The sequence below is a fragment of the Pelobates fuscus genome, chromosome 1 (genome assembly GCF_036172605.1).
Source record: "Pelobates fuscus isolate aPelFus1 chromosome 1, aPelFus1.pri, whole genome shotgun sequence".
Taxonomy (NCBI): domain Eukaryota; kingdom Metazoa; phylum Chordata; class Amphibia; order Anura; family Pelobatidae; genus Pelobates; species Pelobates fuscus.
In genome coordinates, this window is record NC_086317.1 from 470,118,679 (window position 1) to 470,135,145 (window position 16,467).

General features: G+C 44.1%; 1 protein-coding gene across 1 annotated transcript in view; it reads right to left on the bottom strand.

Annotated features, from left to right (window-relative positions):
* CAPN5 (calpain 5) overlaps positions 1-15,102 on the bottom strand; it is an 82,125-nt gene extending 67,023 nt beyond the window's left edge. The window contains exon 1 of the mRNA XM_063431587.1: positions 14,975-15,102. The gene's annotated coding sequence lies outside the window, so the exon portion shown is untranslated. The remainder of the gene's footprint in view (positions 1-14,974) is intronic.
* Positions 15,103-16,467: the final 1,365 nt, after the last annotated feature.

The window sequence follows — 16,467 nt, forward strand, 5'->3', positions numbered from 1 at the left end:
AGACAAACCCCCAAAGCACCCACACAATCTACCCCTAACATTAAAATGCCCTTAACTCCAAGCATCCAATAATGCCAGCCCCTAGTCTGAATCCTGATGCCCCTAATTACCCTGAAACACATAACACTGTAAATTATGATATACATATAATATTATACCCCCTCCAGTCTTCTCGCAATTAGAAAGGTTGGGACACGTTTGTCCAGTGCACAGAAAGCAGACCTGACACTGAGACCCTATCCATGCGCCCTCATCGGCAACAACTTGCTGAACAATATGGCTGCCAAGATGAAATGACATCACATCAGTCCCACTGCCTCTTTATAACCGTGATGGGTGGTCTAAAGACATTTCCTATATCACTAGTGTTTATGCCTGCCTTGGGTGCCCCACAAAATATGGTGTGATACACAAATGCATTATGGGACTATTTCACGAATGATAAGGCTGTCCGAGCTTCACAGGAAATCAAGCTCACAAAATGGCGGTGACAATGCAAGCCATCACACAATATTTACTAGGAACCACAGTCAACCACAAAATATACTTATGAGGCCAAAATCTGATAAGATTTTAGAATGAAAACAAGGGGAAGAGATTATTCATCTTATAATTGTTCAAGAATTCACTACCACTTATACCTGCCGCATGTTCTTCATTTTATATTTAATAAGATATACTACTTGTGATCCAGTAAAGGGCCCTTTTAGATTGTAAACTGGCACACAGGGCACCCAAACCCCGCTGTGTTGTTCTTGTTCTGGCTGGATTTTGTTTTTACACGCTCTGCTCGTAGCAGCAGAATCTCTGGTCTCTCTATAAATAAAAGATTAGAATAACAATAATTTTAAGAAGCGTCCAGTCTTCGCGCTACATGATGCACATATTAATGCATACTATAAACCCTGCGCTCTTCAACTAGCATGTACACAGACTGCGCACCAAAACCACTAATGCTATTTCTACCTCTTAGCACCAATGATTTTCCCCTGTATATGAATGGCCTATTACCGCACGCAACTTCATTCAGGATGAAAACAATTTGTGGCCAGGCTAAAGCAGTCAATGTTTTTTAATCAGTTTAACCATTTCAATGCTTCAAAGAAATTAGAGGAGAAAACATTAGCAGCTATTGTTTTGATTGTCCGTACCATAAAAATGTTAAATAAATAGTTACGGCTGAGCAGTCATATAGAAACAAATTTTATAGTCTAACCCAGGGGTTCCCAATTCATTTTTCGCAAGTCCCCTCCTCCCCCAAAAAACAATATTACGACATAGCATAAACCTATTAATTAGCAGAGCGTAATGTGCTCTTTTTTGGCAAATGTTGCCACACACACACACACACAAATTTCTACAGATAGTAAACAGACTGTAGCCCTTAGGAGCAGGTGTGTTTCTGTGTGTAGAGTTGGTGTTTATATATATTTTAGCATTTTAACACAGGGATGTGTTTGTATGTAATGTTTGCATGCAGGGATGTGTTTGTATGCAGAGATGTGTTTGGATGTAGTGTTGGATTTTAAATGCGGATGTACATTTGTGTGTAGTATTGGTGTTTGTATAGAGTTATAGTTCAGAGGTGTCTTTGTATGTCATGTTTGAGTTTGCAGGAGTGTGTGTTTGATTGCTGGGATGTCTGCACTGAGATCTATACACACACACATATACACATACGGTATATACACACACACACACACACACACACACACACACACACACACACACACACACACACACATATATATATATACACACACACACATATATATACACATATACACACACACACACACACACACACACACACCCCTCTGAACTATAACTCTATACAAACACCAATACTACACACAAATGTACATCCGCATTTAAAACCCAACACTAATAAATAAATTAATATATATATATATACACACACGCACACATATACATACTGACACAGACACACACACTGGCACAATGATACACACATTGGCACACACACACAAATACACACTGGCATACACACAGATACACACAGTGACATGTACACACACTGACACATACAGACCTGGACACAGATTATATTTGCAGTCATCCTCCTGTTCGCTTACCTTTCTTCTGCAGGCGGGTGACTTCCTTTAGTGCTGCAGGCTGCTGGCGGAGGCTGGTGTGCCAGGTCACCAGCTGCTCAGTCCCCGCTGCTCTCTCCAGCTGACGTGCTCCAAGTGTGTGAGGAAGTGACAGGCTGTCACTTCCTCCCGGCATCTCATACTGTAGGGGCCCGGTCGCTGTCTTAAACCGCCGGCTCGCCTGACTGGGCTCCTGTTTAGCAATACCTATCGGGCGGCCCTAAGGGGTTGGGCCAACCAATGGACAAATCGCAGCGGAACCTCAAATTTGTTCTTGCAGAACCCTAGGGTTTTGCGCAACACCAACTTGGAAATGCTGGTCTAAACCATTACACTTGTCTCCATGGTGATAATTCATATTTTTAGAACTTTGACTTACTGGAGGTTTTCAACCAGGGTGCCTCAAACCACCTCAGAGTGTGCTATGAATAGGCCTTAAAACAGGGATGGTCAAAAAGGTATCCGCAAATGTTGCAAAACTACAAATTACATGATGCTTTGTCATTCTAAAGGCATGCAAAGCATCAAGGAAGTTTTAGTTCTACAACATCTGAGGATATAATTTTTGGGAAGCCATGCCTTGAAGAGTAATTTAGGCACCATAACCACTACACAACATCATATGGCGCATCCACATTAGCAATTATAAGGACCAGGGGGATGAAGGAAACCCTGATATTGATCAAAGTGCTCAAAAACGGAGTGGCACCTGCAGCCTAAACACAGCATTAGCATGTGAGCTTAAATTGTGTTATTGGTTAGGTGTCAGCATTAAAATTGTTATTTATCTATTTTTTTTATCTGGTAATTAATGAAAACTAATAAGTCAGTTTAGCTGGCGTGTACACATCTCTCTAGTAAGACTTCAAGTAAATGTGAGATTTATTAGCCACTGATCAAGGTAAAATGAACACTTTATTGGAAGGTTGTTTGTTGTTTTTTTTTTTTGTTTTTTTTTATTCTCATTGAAGTGTGTTTGGACTTGAAAGGGTTAATAACCACTAACCCACTGAATAAAGATATACTGAAAGCTAGATGTTAAAAATATTTGCACGTATGTGCGGTTATTGGCCAATATCCCCTTTAAAATAAAAAATAAAAATACACATCCTATCAGAGGTTTTTTGGGCACAGCATTGTATAACGTCCGACACTAGAAATTGATTTTACTGTTGACAGACAATTCATTGCAGTAGCAATAACAGCGACCAAACCACGCAGTAAAGGAAGTTATGTGTGTGGTTTAAATTGTTCTAAATAAACTATAAATAATGAAATGTCACGAGAGACTTCCTGCTTCTGTCTTCCCATTGTGACACTTATCTGACAACTCTATACCCAACAGCTATACAGAGCGGAGTACAGACCCAGTATTAGTCATTTTCTCAGAACATTTTCAGCAACCGAGTGACAGAATCTATAGCGATCACTGTGTACAAAGAGGGTAATGGGCGAGCGAGCACCGGGAGAATAAAATAGAAGGCCGGGTTAAGGCATGTTAATGCTGGGACGTACCGCCGGTCCCCCGCCCACAGAACAGGCATGTAAAATGTATTGAAAAGTCAAGTTTTGACTGAGCAATGCATTCTAGGACAGTTTTGCACAAGCTATACAATGGACTGATCAGAGGCACTTTCTTTAACCCCTTAAGGACACGACATGTGTGACATGTCATGATTCCCTTTTATTCCAGAAGTTTGGTCCTTAAGGGGTTAAAGAGCCAGCGTCCTATAACTGTGTAATGATCACTAACTGGCTAGTCAGACTGACTTATTGCACATTGTGGCCACCAATCTGATTACCATGGAGACGGTCAGACCATTTAAAATGCAGTGTGACTAGGCAATCCAAAACCTTGTGACATGGAGGTCACAGGACGGAGCTTGCTGGAGGTGCCATTAAGTCTAGTTTCACCATAAACGCTTTGCTTTCTAATATAGCCCGTCCCCCTTATAGCATTGGAAAGCCTGAGGCCGCTTGGGCTCCTGCACACATTTCACAATCGCCAAGATTGAAAAACCAAAATAAAACATCCCCTGTGCAGATCAGATGTTGGTCTCTGTCCTTTCGGAATGTGGTTTAACAACCCTGAACAGGGGAGCGGGGTGTACTAATGGGAAACAGATCCATTAACTCTTACAGTGTTTGGCCTGGAGTAGAGACAGACTGTGATGCCAAGAGTCCAGCCAGCTATTCCTAATGAACAGATGGGAAGCGGTAACGGGACATCCACAAAAAACTCACACAGCTGGTACAGTCAACAACGGAGACAGGGGGATAGCTCCGTTTGTTAATGTGAAAATTACACCTTCAAATCCCAGGAAGAATCACATCTTCAAATCCCAACTGGTCTTCCATGGAAACAACAAAAAATGTCTGCACTGTTAACTTTAAGGGTTAAAAGAATGTTTGGGAAACAATTTGAAAGGTAACAAACCATACAGAGAGTATAATAAAAACACAATTACACTTAGAAAAACCAATGACCGTGATGCATACCTCCAGTCTTTATTTTGAGTTACTGGAGGTTTGCTCTGGTGCTACACTTGCGGAACTCTTGAGATGTAGTATAGCAATGAGTACATCACTAGCAGCACTTGCGCTGTTAAAGTGAACTCGGGGCATACAGGAGAGCTTTAAAGGGCTACTGTGAATGGGCTTGGCGAGACCGGTCCCTATTTTGGGAATACTTTTTACACAGACCCACATTCATACAGGAAAGAGATCCATTTGATATAAACCGTGGGTAACGCAATCATTAAATATCACTCAGGTCCGAATTTAAAGTACATTTTAAAGGAAACGTTGCGGTGACCCGGTGGCATGGGTTCGCTCCCCCCCGCTCCTGGCAGAAGCGATGGCAACTCCATCAACCTCTACACGATAAACGCAAGGGGCCTCAACTCACCTCACAAACGAGCCAGAGCCCTGCGAGAGATTAGGGCACTGGGGATATCGTTGGCTTTCTTCCAGGAAACCCACTTCCACGCTCCCCAGGCCCCTAGATTCTCCAACAGATACTATCCCACGGGATACTTCGCCCACAACCCCCTGAACAAATCCAAGGGAGTGGCCATTCTGCTCTCAGCAGACATCCAATTCAAATTCGAAGCGGAGATACAGGACGCGGAAGGCAGGTACCTTTTCATTAAAGGGAATGTAGGCAACTCCAAAATCACTCTGGCAAATTTATACCTCCCGAACAAGGGCCAGAAACAATTCCTGTCCTCCGCCCTACGAACCCTGGAAACATTTGGAGAGGGCACCGTCATAATTGGAGGGGACTTCAACGCCCCCCTGGACCCCAGAGTCGACACGTCGAAAGGCGTCTCCACGATCCTGGACCATGTCCTCCGAGGCATGAGATCCCTTCTCTCCGAGCATCTACTAGCGGACTGCTGGCGCATTCTCCACAATACGGAAAGGGACTACACATACTACTCAGCACCACACAGCTCCTATTCGAGATTAGACTACTTCTTCATACAACACAGGAACCTAGACACGCTGATCTGCCCGCATTGCACCCATAACCTGGTCCGATCACGCACCACTAATCCTCGCCATCGATGACCCCAGACCCTACAAACCGCAATGGACGTGGAAGCTAAACGAATCCCTCCTGGAAGACCCAATCATCCAAACGGAAATACGCACCGCTTTGGAACACTACTTCCTCACCAACAAACCACCTGACTGTACACTACCCATCATCTGGGAAGCGCATAAATGCGTCATCAGAGGCATTCTCATCAAGCACGGCACCCGCCTGAAGCGACAACGCGCACAAGAAATTTCACACCTCATCGACCGAGTGACCCAACTTAAAACACGACACAAACGCTCCCTTGACGACGCTACCTACAAACAACTCCTGGACGCCAAAGCAGATCTAAACACGCGCCTCACATCTAAGATTACATTCCAGTTTCAGCTCACGAAGAAAACATTCTATGAATATGGGAACAAGAGCGGCAAACTGCTAGCCAGAGCGCTGAGAGCAAGGAGGCAAAAGAGCCATGTCCAACAGATCGCACTGAGGGGACAATCACTGCTCACGCCGAAAACCATCGCGGAGGGGTTCAGACAATATTACTCCTCACTATACAACCTGCCCGCAAACCCCTCACGCCAGACCGAAACGGCGAAGACCTTCGAGGTTTGCCAGAAGGCATATATCACACAACACATGACAACTAAACTCCCGCCCGAAACCGTCGCTGCCCTGGAGGAAGACATCACGAGCGCAGAAGTATGCTTGGCCATCAAAAAAGCCAAGCAGGGAAAGAGTCCTGGCCCGGACGGTTATACGGCAAAATATTACAAGATGTTCGCGGACGTTCTTACCCCACACTTGCTCAACCTCTTCAACTCCATTCAAAACGGAGGCTCATTAGACCCCGCCTCGCTCCGAGCCCACGTAGTGGTAATACCAAAAGAAGGGAAGGACCCGTCCTCCTGTGCCAGTTACCGCCCGATCTCTTTGCTGAACACCGACCTCAAATTGTTCGCCAAGATTCTGGCTCTTCGCCTCCAACCGCTACTGCCAGACCTAATCCACCCTGACCAGGTGGGATTCGTGGAGGGCAGAGAGGCCAGAGACAACACCACCAAGGCACTCAACCTGATCCACGCAGCAAAGCAGGGTCCCTTGCCCGCCCTACTGATCTCAACGGACGCGGAGAAGGCCTTCGACAGGGTCGATTGGTCCTTCCTGTGGTCCACACTGGCACACCTCGGATTAGGACAGCACATGATGGCCTGGATATCGGCCCTGTACACCAACCCAACAGCCAGAGTACAGGTGAACGGACTCCTCTCAGACCCGTTTGAGATAAAAAACGGCACGAGACAAGGCTGTCCATTATCACCGTTGCTCTTTGTCCTCAGTCTGGAGCCGTTCCTCAACGCCATTAGAGCTCAACCTGGCATCTCCGGAATTGGAGGCAGATGGGGAGTCAGCAAAGTCTCCGCATATGCGGATGACCTCCTGTTTACAATCACCAACCCACGGCACTCTCTCAGAGAACTGCTGCAGCAATTCGACACGTATGGCACCTTGTCAAACCTAAAAATCAACTACACTAAATCTGAGATTCTCAATGTGGGATGCCCCCAAGCGCTGGTTACCAGCTTGCAGAACGACTTCCCCTTCCGCTGGTGCACAGAGGCGATCAAATACCTGGGGACATGGCTATCGGCGGACCCTACAGACACCTTCCGCATCAACTTCCCCCCCCTCCTGGAACGAATCACAAAAGACCTGAATGCCTGGCACCTCCCCCATATCACATGGCTGGGCAGGATCAGTGTACTCAAGATGAATATTCTCCCACGTCTCCTGTACCTCCTACAGACCCTACCAGTCCATATCCCCAAATCCTTTTTTGCACAAGTCCGAAAAACAATGACAGAATACGTGTGGCACCGTAAAAAAGCGAGACTGAACTTTGCCACTCTCACCAAACCCAAACTGCATGGGGGCCTAGGCTTACCAGACCTGACAAAATACCGACAGGCGATACACCTCCAACGACTGATTGAATGGACACACAACCCAAAAGACAAACTGTGGATCCCGATAGAGGCGAGCCTCTCGCAAACTCCCCTCCCTCTCCTCCCGTGGCTACCGAAAGCGACGCAAGGCGAATTGCCAAAACAACATCCAACGCTGAACGTCACAATGACCATCTGGAGGAGACTGGCTCTACAAAAGGACATGGCTCCGGAGCTCTCACCTCTCTGCCCTGTATCGCACAACCCACGACTCCCTCCGGCGGAGGATCCCCGCTACATTACAGCGCTGGGACTACCAACCCCCTGCAGGTTGAAGGACGTGTACAAACAGGGCGCAATCACAACCCTGAGAGAACTGGTCCCGAACAACCCGCACACCTGGTCGCTCCTCTTCAAATACCATCAACTGAAGAGGTTCCTGCAGACTACGCCGGGACTGGACTCAGCGACCCGAGCACTCACCGCCTTTGAGATGATGTGCACGAACCCCCCGAGCCCACCGCACGCAATATCGTTACTATACCGCACACAGATTACACCATCCACCGATGCACCTCTCCCTTATTTCACTAAATACTGGGAAAGGGATCTAGGACACACACTCCCTGCGGAACAATGGACCACAGTGTTCACACTCATACATAAAGCATCCATAGCCACCAAATTCCAGGAAACAGGATATAAAATGCTCTCGCACTGGTACAGGACACCCGAGAAACTATCCATAATAACAGATGCCTGCGAACCCGAATGCTGGAGGTGCGGGAGGGAACTGGGATCCCTCTTCCATATTTGGTGGACCTGCCCACACATCAAACCCTATTGGTCGGCGATTCACGCTGTCATGGTGACCATAACGGACGCAAACATACAACTCACACCGGAAACCTACCTACTCCAACTAACCTCAATCCCCACACCTAAATTCAAGAGATCAGTGATACCACATCTCCTAAACGCGGCGCGTAGTCTTATCCCGACACACTGGAAACAACCCACGGCCCCGACGCTGAGAGAGTGGCTAGCCAGAGTGGAGGACATCAGACAGATCGAGGAGCTGATCCTCTCAGCTGCCGGACGTATACAGCGCTACCACGACACCTGGTACCACTGGCTAAGATGGCTCGCCTCCCCCTCCGGGACCGGAGGAGACACGCAACCCCCGGGATCAAATACGAGGCCCCCCCTGCCGGAGGGCCCAGACAGGAGCGACGGAACATCGGAGGCAGTCCCGACGGAAAGACGGATCCGAAATGAGCACGCCGATGCCGGACCCAGGGACAGGGGAGCTGGGACGCGGACACAGGCCCGGGAGCCCGAAGCCCACACCCCACCTCTCACACCCAGGCACACCCAAACTAATTCCTGGTCACCCCCCGCCATCACTACCTCCCCTTCACTCCCCCCCTACTACCCCTGACCGCACGTCACCCCCTGCCAGAGTGACAACGCTGAGCACGAGAACCACTTGTGACACCTGACACACAAGACTCCTCCCTCACACACCTGACTGAGGCCGACACAAGCCACACGCCAGGTAACGAAAGGGGGTCCTGTCAGGGAAGCAAAGCAAACACACACTACAGAACCCCGGCGACAGACCCCTTACCACACACCACGGACCAACCTGCTACCTGAGGTCCCCAATACCCATGACCCCACGCTACAGGCGACTGTAACTGAAGGGATACCTCGACCCACATCTCCCTGCTGTCCACAGGCCGCCCTCCCTCCTCCAGGGCAGACCCTGTGTTCCAAACATGGAACATCAGAACACCACATACCCCACCTTATGGGGCATCACCCACCGCAACAAACCTCTATCACACACCATACCACACCAATACCCACTCCTACGCAGATGACATCCTCACCACAAGCAGTCAGTGGCAAACAGACGTCGGACCCTATACATACACTGCGAGGTGACATACTATTGTAAAACCTCAAACGAGCGTCAGCCCCGAATGTCACAGACATAGTAATACCCTCTGTATGACTCACTGTAACATGCAATTGCAAAGTCTACTGCTACTTGGGAGGCACATGAAAGCCTTCATTAATGTATATACAACTTACGCAAAAACAGGCAGCGCTCCTCATTATACGTAATTGCTACAAGCTCACTAGATAATAAGCTTCTGGTCCTTATCCTTATCCTCGCTACTCCCAAGCTAAACTCATCAATGTTTCTATGAACCAAGCAACTCACTAAACTATGTACAAGTTTCTTTCCTACCACAAATATGCTCGTACACTTGTAACCAATGCGCTTGTTAAGGCTGTTGTGGCCATACAAGAAATGTTGTGATCTTTCATGCACCATAAAAATGAAAAAATATTGGAATAAAAAAAAATAAAAAAAAAATAAAGGAAACGTTGCACCGGAATAAGTTTAAACATATAGAGAAATAAACTGTGGAATGTGCTTAGAATGCATTCAATAAGTTTCCTTCATTTTAAAGAAAGACCACAGTCTGATACAGGGAAAAAAGTCCCCAATTTCTCTTTGAAGTAGGGATTGCAATATAAAAGAAAATGTTACTTGCGCTTTTTCCTTAATCCCTATGTATATTTAGACAAATGGAGGTCATTTAGTTACTCCAATGGCCATTGGAGGGAATGCCCGCCTGCCAACGTCAAGGCAGACCCCCCTAAGCGGGTCCTACACTAACCCTTCACTAACCCTACCTTGAGCTTTTTTTTATATATACACCCCTATACTTATTAACCCTTAATAGGGATCACATGGGATGGGCGGAAGCATTGTAACCAGGCTGTGTGATACAAAGTAAATACAAATACAAAAAGAGAAGTCCTGCGCTCACTCCCATCACTACTGGGCCAGCAGCAATGACTACAGAACACATCAGCCCCAATAGGGGGGTCTGCCTTGACGTTGGCAGGCGGGCATTCCCTCCAATGGCCATTGGAGTAACTAAATTACCTCCATTTGTCTAAATATACATAGGGATTAAGGAGAGAGTGCAGGTAACTTTCTTTTCTTTGGTTTTTACTATATATTGGGGCTGATGTGTACTGTAGTCATTGCTGCCGGCCCAGTAGTGATGGGAGTGAGCGCAGGATTTCTCTTTTTGTATAGGGATTGCAATATAAATGAAACTAAATGATTACCAATTCAATCCGGTACATTTGCCTATGGATTTACAGGAACTATGACCCAATCAGTACAGGATATGGCAAGGTCAATTATCCCCAAAAACCCAGTCCATTCCCCTCAAAAAGGGCCTAAACACTCAATACGTCCCAACGGCCCCAAATTTGGAGAGATACTCTCTATCCTGTTTCGGTTTTACTCCCCCAATGTGAGAGATCGCCCTAAAACTTAAAATCTAACCTTCGGAATTCCAAGTTACTTTGCAATTTACAACAATACTAAAATGTTTTCTTTTATCTTTGTCACTGCTACAAAAGGCTCTTGTCATTGCAGGAAGCCTAGTATTAATAGTTTTATATTACTTTGAAACCAAACCAAACCATGCCTGTGGCACATGGAACTTGGCAAGTTCTGACTCAGAGGGAGGATGGTGAAGGTTGTTAGCTGACCTGGTCATTAAACAATGAGCAGATTAAGGGTGAAGGAGGAGAAAATAATATAAGAACAAACAGTTTACCACTGAGGTAGGAGACTGGTGTTTGCTCTTCAGGAGGGGCCTTCTCATTAAACAAACCATATTGTTTGAGGGATACAGCTTGTTTTTTGGCTGTGTCTCCCAAAACACTGTCTGAATATGGTTTCAGTGAATGCAAAATCTTTATGTATGAGAAAGGCACGCTAATGTCTTCATTGTACTAATAAATACATTTATGTTTATCCAGAATGGGGACAGGTTCCTAGGTACACAGTGATTATTATGACATATTGTCAGATATAATCCCTGTAGATTCAGACGATGGTATAGGTTTGTAGAAGTTGTTCGGATGACAAGATCTGGAGATAGGTGTTGTCCACCGTGTGTCAGGGGGACTGTTAATATGTTTTTTTTAAAACACACTTTTTAGGGGGAGGGCATGTTAAGTGACTATTTTTCTAGAAACTATCTTAGTCTTATGGGGTGGGGTAGGTTGTCGCGAAACCGATAAAGTACTGGGAGATCCCGGAGTACAGCACGGAGGCTTGGCTCACTGTCTGAAGGCTCATTAAGACATTTTTGGAATTAAATATTAACAGTCGAAGATAAGAAGGTTTTGAGATCATGTGTACAGAGAAGTTAAAAACGGTTCCAGTATAGTAGAAACTAAGAGTCAGTTGGTCCATCAAGCTCCATGGATAATATGGAACAGGTATTCACCAAACTGAATGATGTATGGAGGGCACAGGAGATGGAGATATATGTAATGAATAACCGGAAACGCAAAATCCAGCACTCCGAACATTCCACAACAATTCTATTCATTCACAAAACAAGACCGGCAACATTTCAAAGAGATATTTCTCAAGTCTGAAATGTTGTCTACCTGGTGTGGTACAATAAAAGGATTTCTTTGAACTGAAATACTTGATATTGTTGCATTTCTAAACATAATGTTTTTGTTAATGTTTGCTTAAAAAGAACATTATTTGCATCCTGAATATTCAATTAATATTGCTACTTCCACTGGAAGGATATTCCAGGTACCTACTACTCTTTCTGTGCATCATGTGACATACAGGAATTCTAACCCCATCCAGGTCACTCCAATGCCTCTTCCAAACCTGTCCAGTCCATACTGAATTCAAGAAGCACATTTTCTTAGCATTTATTTCATTTAAATGCATGGCGGTTGTCTGGAACACATCCACTATTACTTGGTATGCAAGCAAGGTCTCTACAAAATAAGAAGGTCCCAATGCCTCCAACTGTCTCATAAAAGTTGAGACTGATCGAATGTGACAACACGAAGTTTAGAGCCATTAGGGTCACCACATCGTACACGTATCCAGGCGCATACAAATCATGGCTGCACTGGATAAAATGACTGCAGACAGACACTGCTGATGCACAGTGTCCATGTAAAAAGATGAACGGGGTCAAGGGAATTTGCAAAAACATTCTGAGGGGCAAAATCATAGTCTTAAAGGGACACTATAGCCACCAGAACCACTACAGCTTAACATAGTTGTTCTGGTATCTATAGTCTGTCCCGGCAGGCTTTTTAATGGAAACTATGCCTTTTCACAGGAAAAGCAGTGCTTACAGTCTGTGTAAATAAGATACATTGTTATTGTTGTAAATAATATGTTAGAAAAATATATTTAAAATATACATGGCCTCGCTGGACTTCTGTAAAAATAACATTACAGCTGCATGAATTATTAGTAAGTCACCCAAAATGTCTCAGCTCGGCCCCGCCCTGTCCACAATCCCACTCACACCCAAAAATTAAAAAAGTGTCCCTCTTTGTCCATTTGAAATGTTGCCAGATATGTACACACCTATCCCACTAATGCTGCCATGCAAATTATTACCGGCAAATTCATATTTTTACAATTAGTTATATTGCGGCAACATATTATGTAGCGCTGTACAATAGGTAAACAAGACAGACATTTAGTTTTAACAAAACGTGTATGACATTGACATACAGGAGCAGTAGGTGGAGAGGGACCTGCCCAAACAGGCTCACAGTCTAATGTCTGTAACTGGCCAGGATTGCCCAATTAGTTCCTCCGTGACATTAAGAGACCTAGTAGACAGATCAAATTTCTGGAAAAATCTGTAAAAATAAAATCTGTATGAATTATTTTTCCTTTTTTAAATTCTTGGATTTAATAAGGATGGTAAATCCACCACAAAAGTCCCTGTAATGTTTTGGGATTACGGTTTAAATAAAGTGACAATGCAGCTTTAACCTCTGAGGATTTTCATGTTAGGCAGGAAGAAGCTGATATTATGGCCTGAGGTGTGATCTGTAAATACCATAACGCCTGCTTAATTCACCTCACCTTGTTTCATGTACAAGGTATGACCCCCCCTCTCCCCCCTGGGGTCAACTCCCACCAATCGAAACTGAACTATACAAATCTCAGCATTTTCTGTATCAAACGTTGTAATAGCCCCATTCTCAAGTTGTGACATAACATGTGAATTCTCCATATCAGTCAGCATCGAGTTCACCCAATGACACGGGCTACTTTTCTAATTACCCTAAGCCAGCCATTGTTTCACTGCATAAAATACAGGTTTGTGGTTTAAGAATCTTATTTACACAGACACACATGCATATATATTGTACAGCGCTATGGAATTTGCTGGCGCTATATAAAAAATAATAATAATAATAATAATATACATACAGGTGTGACTAAAAAGATTAAAATGATAACATCTAGATCAGACAGCTTTTTAAACAAAGTAAAATATATATTCATTGATTAAATAATCGCCATTCAGGCCAAAATAATTGATTCTGAAAACGCTCCACTGGCTATAGTTACAGCCTGGCTATTTTAACCTGAACTTCGCATTTGGTTTTCAATTAAATTGCTGTTTAGTAAATAATCCCCTTGAATAGTACATGCTTTGTGCAAGAACAGGGGTCCAAAGATCCCACTGTAAAGCGCTACGGAATTTTGCTGGCACTATATAAATAAATAATAATAATAATAACAATAATAATAATAACAATAATAATAATATAGGATTGGAAGTTGTTACTTGTTAACCTAACCCTGGAGAGTCCTCACCAATTTAACTCCCCCTATCTCCAATATCAGGTATTACACCAGGAATTAATTTTATATAAAAAACCTAAGACAGACCCAGGACCGAGCTCAATAAACAGCTCCCCTATTTTAATATATAGTATAATAATATCACCATAGTAACACTTTGGGCTTTACCAATAAACACAAAAATACAAGCAAGTGCCTAAACCAACTGGGCACCCAGCCTGAGTGAGAGTAACCTGCGCTGTACACACAGCACTCCAACATGTAATGGGTGGCAACAGGCAACTGGGCACAGAATGTACTGCGCTACTGCACATGTTGGCGCCCCTGCCCACTATAAAATTAATAAAAACACCCCCCAACAAAAGCAAGAATAACACCACCAGCAATGTATGCATTGCAATGAGAAATATTTAAGGCGAAGCATTGGATATCTGGCTGTTTATTGCTTATTGATTGAATTAAACCTTGGTAAATTGTGCATTTCCTGCTGGATCTGCATATGGTTGTGCAATAAATCCCAGTACACCTACTCCATGTAGTTGTGAATTAGCCAAATAAACATAATATCAAAACAAACATGAAACACACTGAGCACAATCCCCACAGACCTTAATTTAGGTTTCCATGCCACAGATCCCAGGTAGGTCCAGCCCACAGTGACACTTACCTGCCTCTCCCCTGGGTATGCAGGTATCCAGAGACTGGCTGTGCTGCTGGCAGCTTTGGCTCAATAGCAATCACAGGTAACAGCACCAATGCTGCAGCCACACTAAGGCTATTAGGGAGACCAGCCCCTAGCTAGGAGAGGCAGTGGCTGCCGCAAAGCATCACGGGACATGTAGTCTTTGACACACAGTCATTGCATGCTAATTGTTGTTTGGGGAAAACAGTTTGCTGAAAGGTTTATTTGTTTCATTTTCTCGATGAGAGTCTGCCTTTGGAGGGATAAAAATGTAAAAAAAAAATTAAAGTATTTTTATCTATGGTTTCTCTGTTGCATTTGATGCAATACAACTCTCTATTTTGCCTAAAAAGACAAAAAAAAAAAAGTCTGGAAAAGATTAAAACAAATAGATTTTCTTTCTTCCTGTTGAAACTATTTATTTAAAAAAAAAAAAAAAGGCCCAAGGCACTTTTAAAGCATGTGACTTGGCACATCTGAGATTCAGGCTCAGCAGTTTTGTGGCATTTAAATACAAATGTAAAGATATATTTGTTATGGAAATTGCAGGACCTGGCCTTGAGATATTACAACACTATTTAGCCAGTGTTACTTGTCATTGGTTTTGAAGCTATCTTGCTTTTATTTCTTCATTCCTATTATCCACTATTATATCTCATTCCCCAATGCCGACCACTAACGAGAATTAAAAAATATATATCCTATTTGGTTAATTTTGAAATGTAATATTTGTAGGGTATTGTTTAAATTAAAAAAACAAACAAACAAACAATTGTTTGGTGGGAATTTAGCTAATGATTGTTTTATGGTGCATGAATCAGGAAACATTATTGCAACTAAGGCGTACTATCCAATTTAAGCATTATTCATTTATATATAAAATATTTTACCAGGAAGGTACAAGATAATATTAATACACAACACATATATAATTTAACAAAGAACAGGTAATAAATGTAACCAACCATGATTACAGGAGCATTCTGTTTTGAGATATGTACAGAGTAATATCTTAAAGGATCTTAGGTTAGGGTTAGATTTGAAGGGTTTGGGCAGTTATTCCATAACTGTGTTGCCTTGTAGGAAAATTAGAGACGTTTTCCTTTTGTATTGAGGTAGACTAAATAAAGTGCTGGTACTGGATCGGAAGTTATAGGAGTTGCCAGGTCCAGATCTATCATGACATAACACAGGCGGGCGCCTTAGAGATCCCCGGCCAGGGGGGACGAAGGATTCGGGTAAATGACAGGAGGAGAGCGCACTGCACAGCGATTCCCTCCTTCCAGTATCAGCATGTAACGTGGCCGAGTGCGGACCGCAGGAGAGAAGTTTGCTTCCCTCTCCCCGGTCTGACAGGAAGCAGGGCTGGCCTGGCGCCACCGTTAGGCAAACTTGGCATTTGGCACCACAGGGTTACCCCGAAGCTGTCTGTTTTACGGTATGGCAGAGCAGGCACCTGCTTACCCTGACTGGAGGAA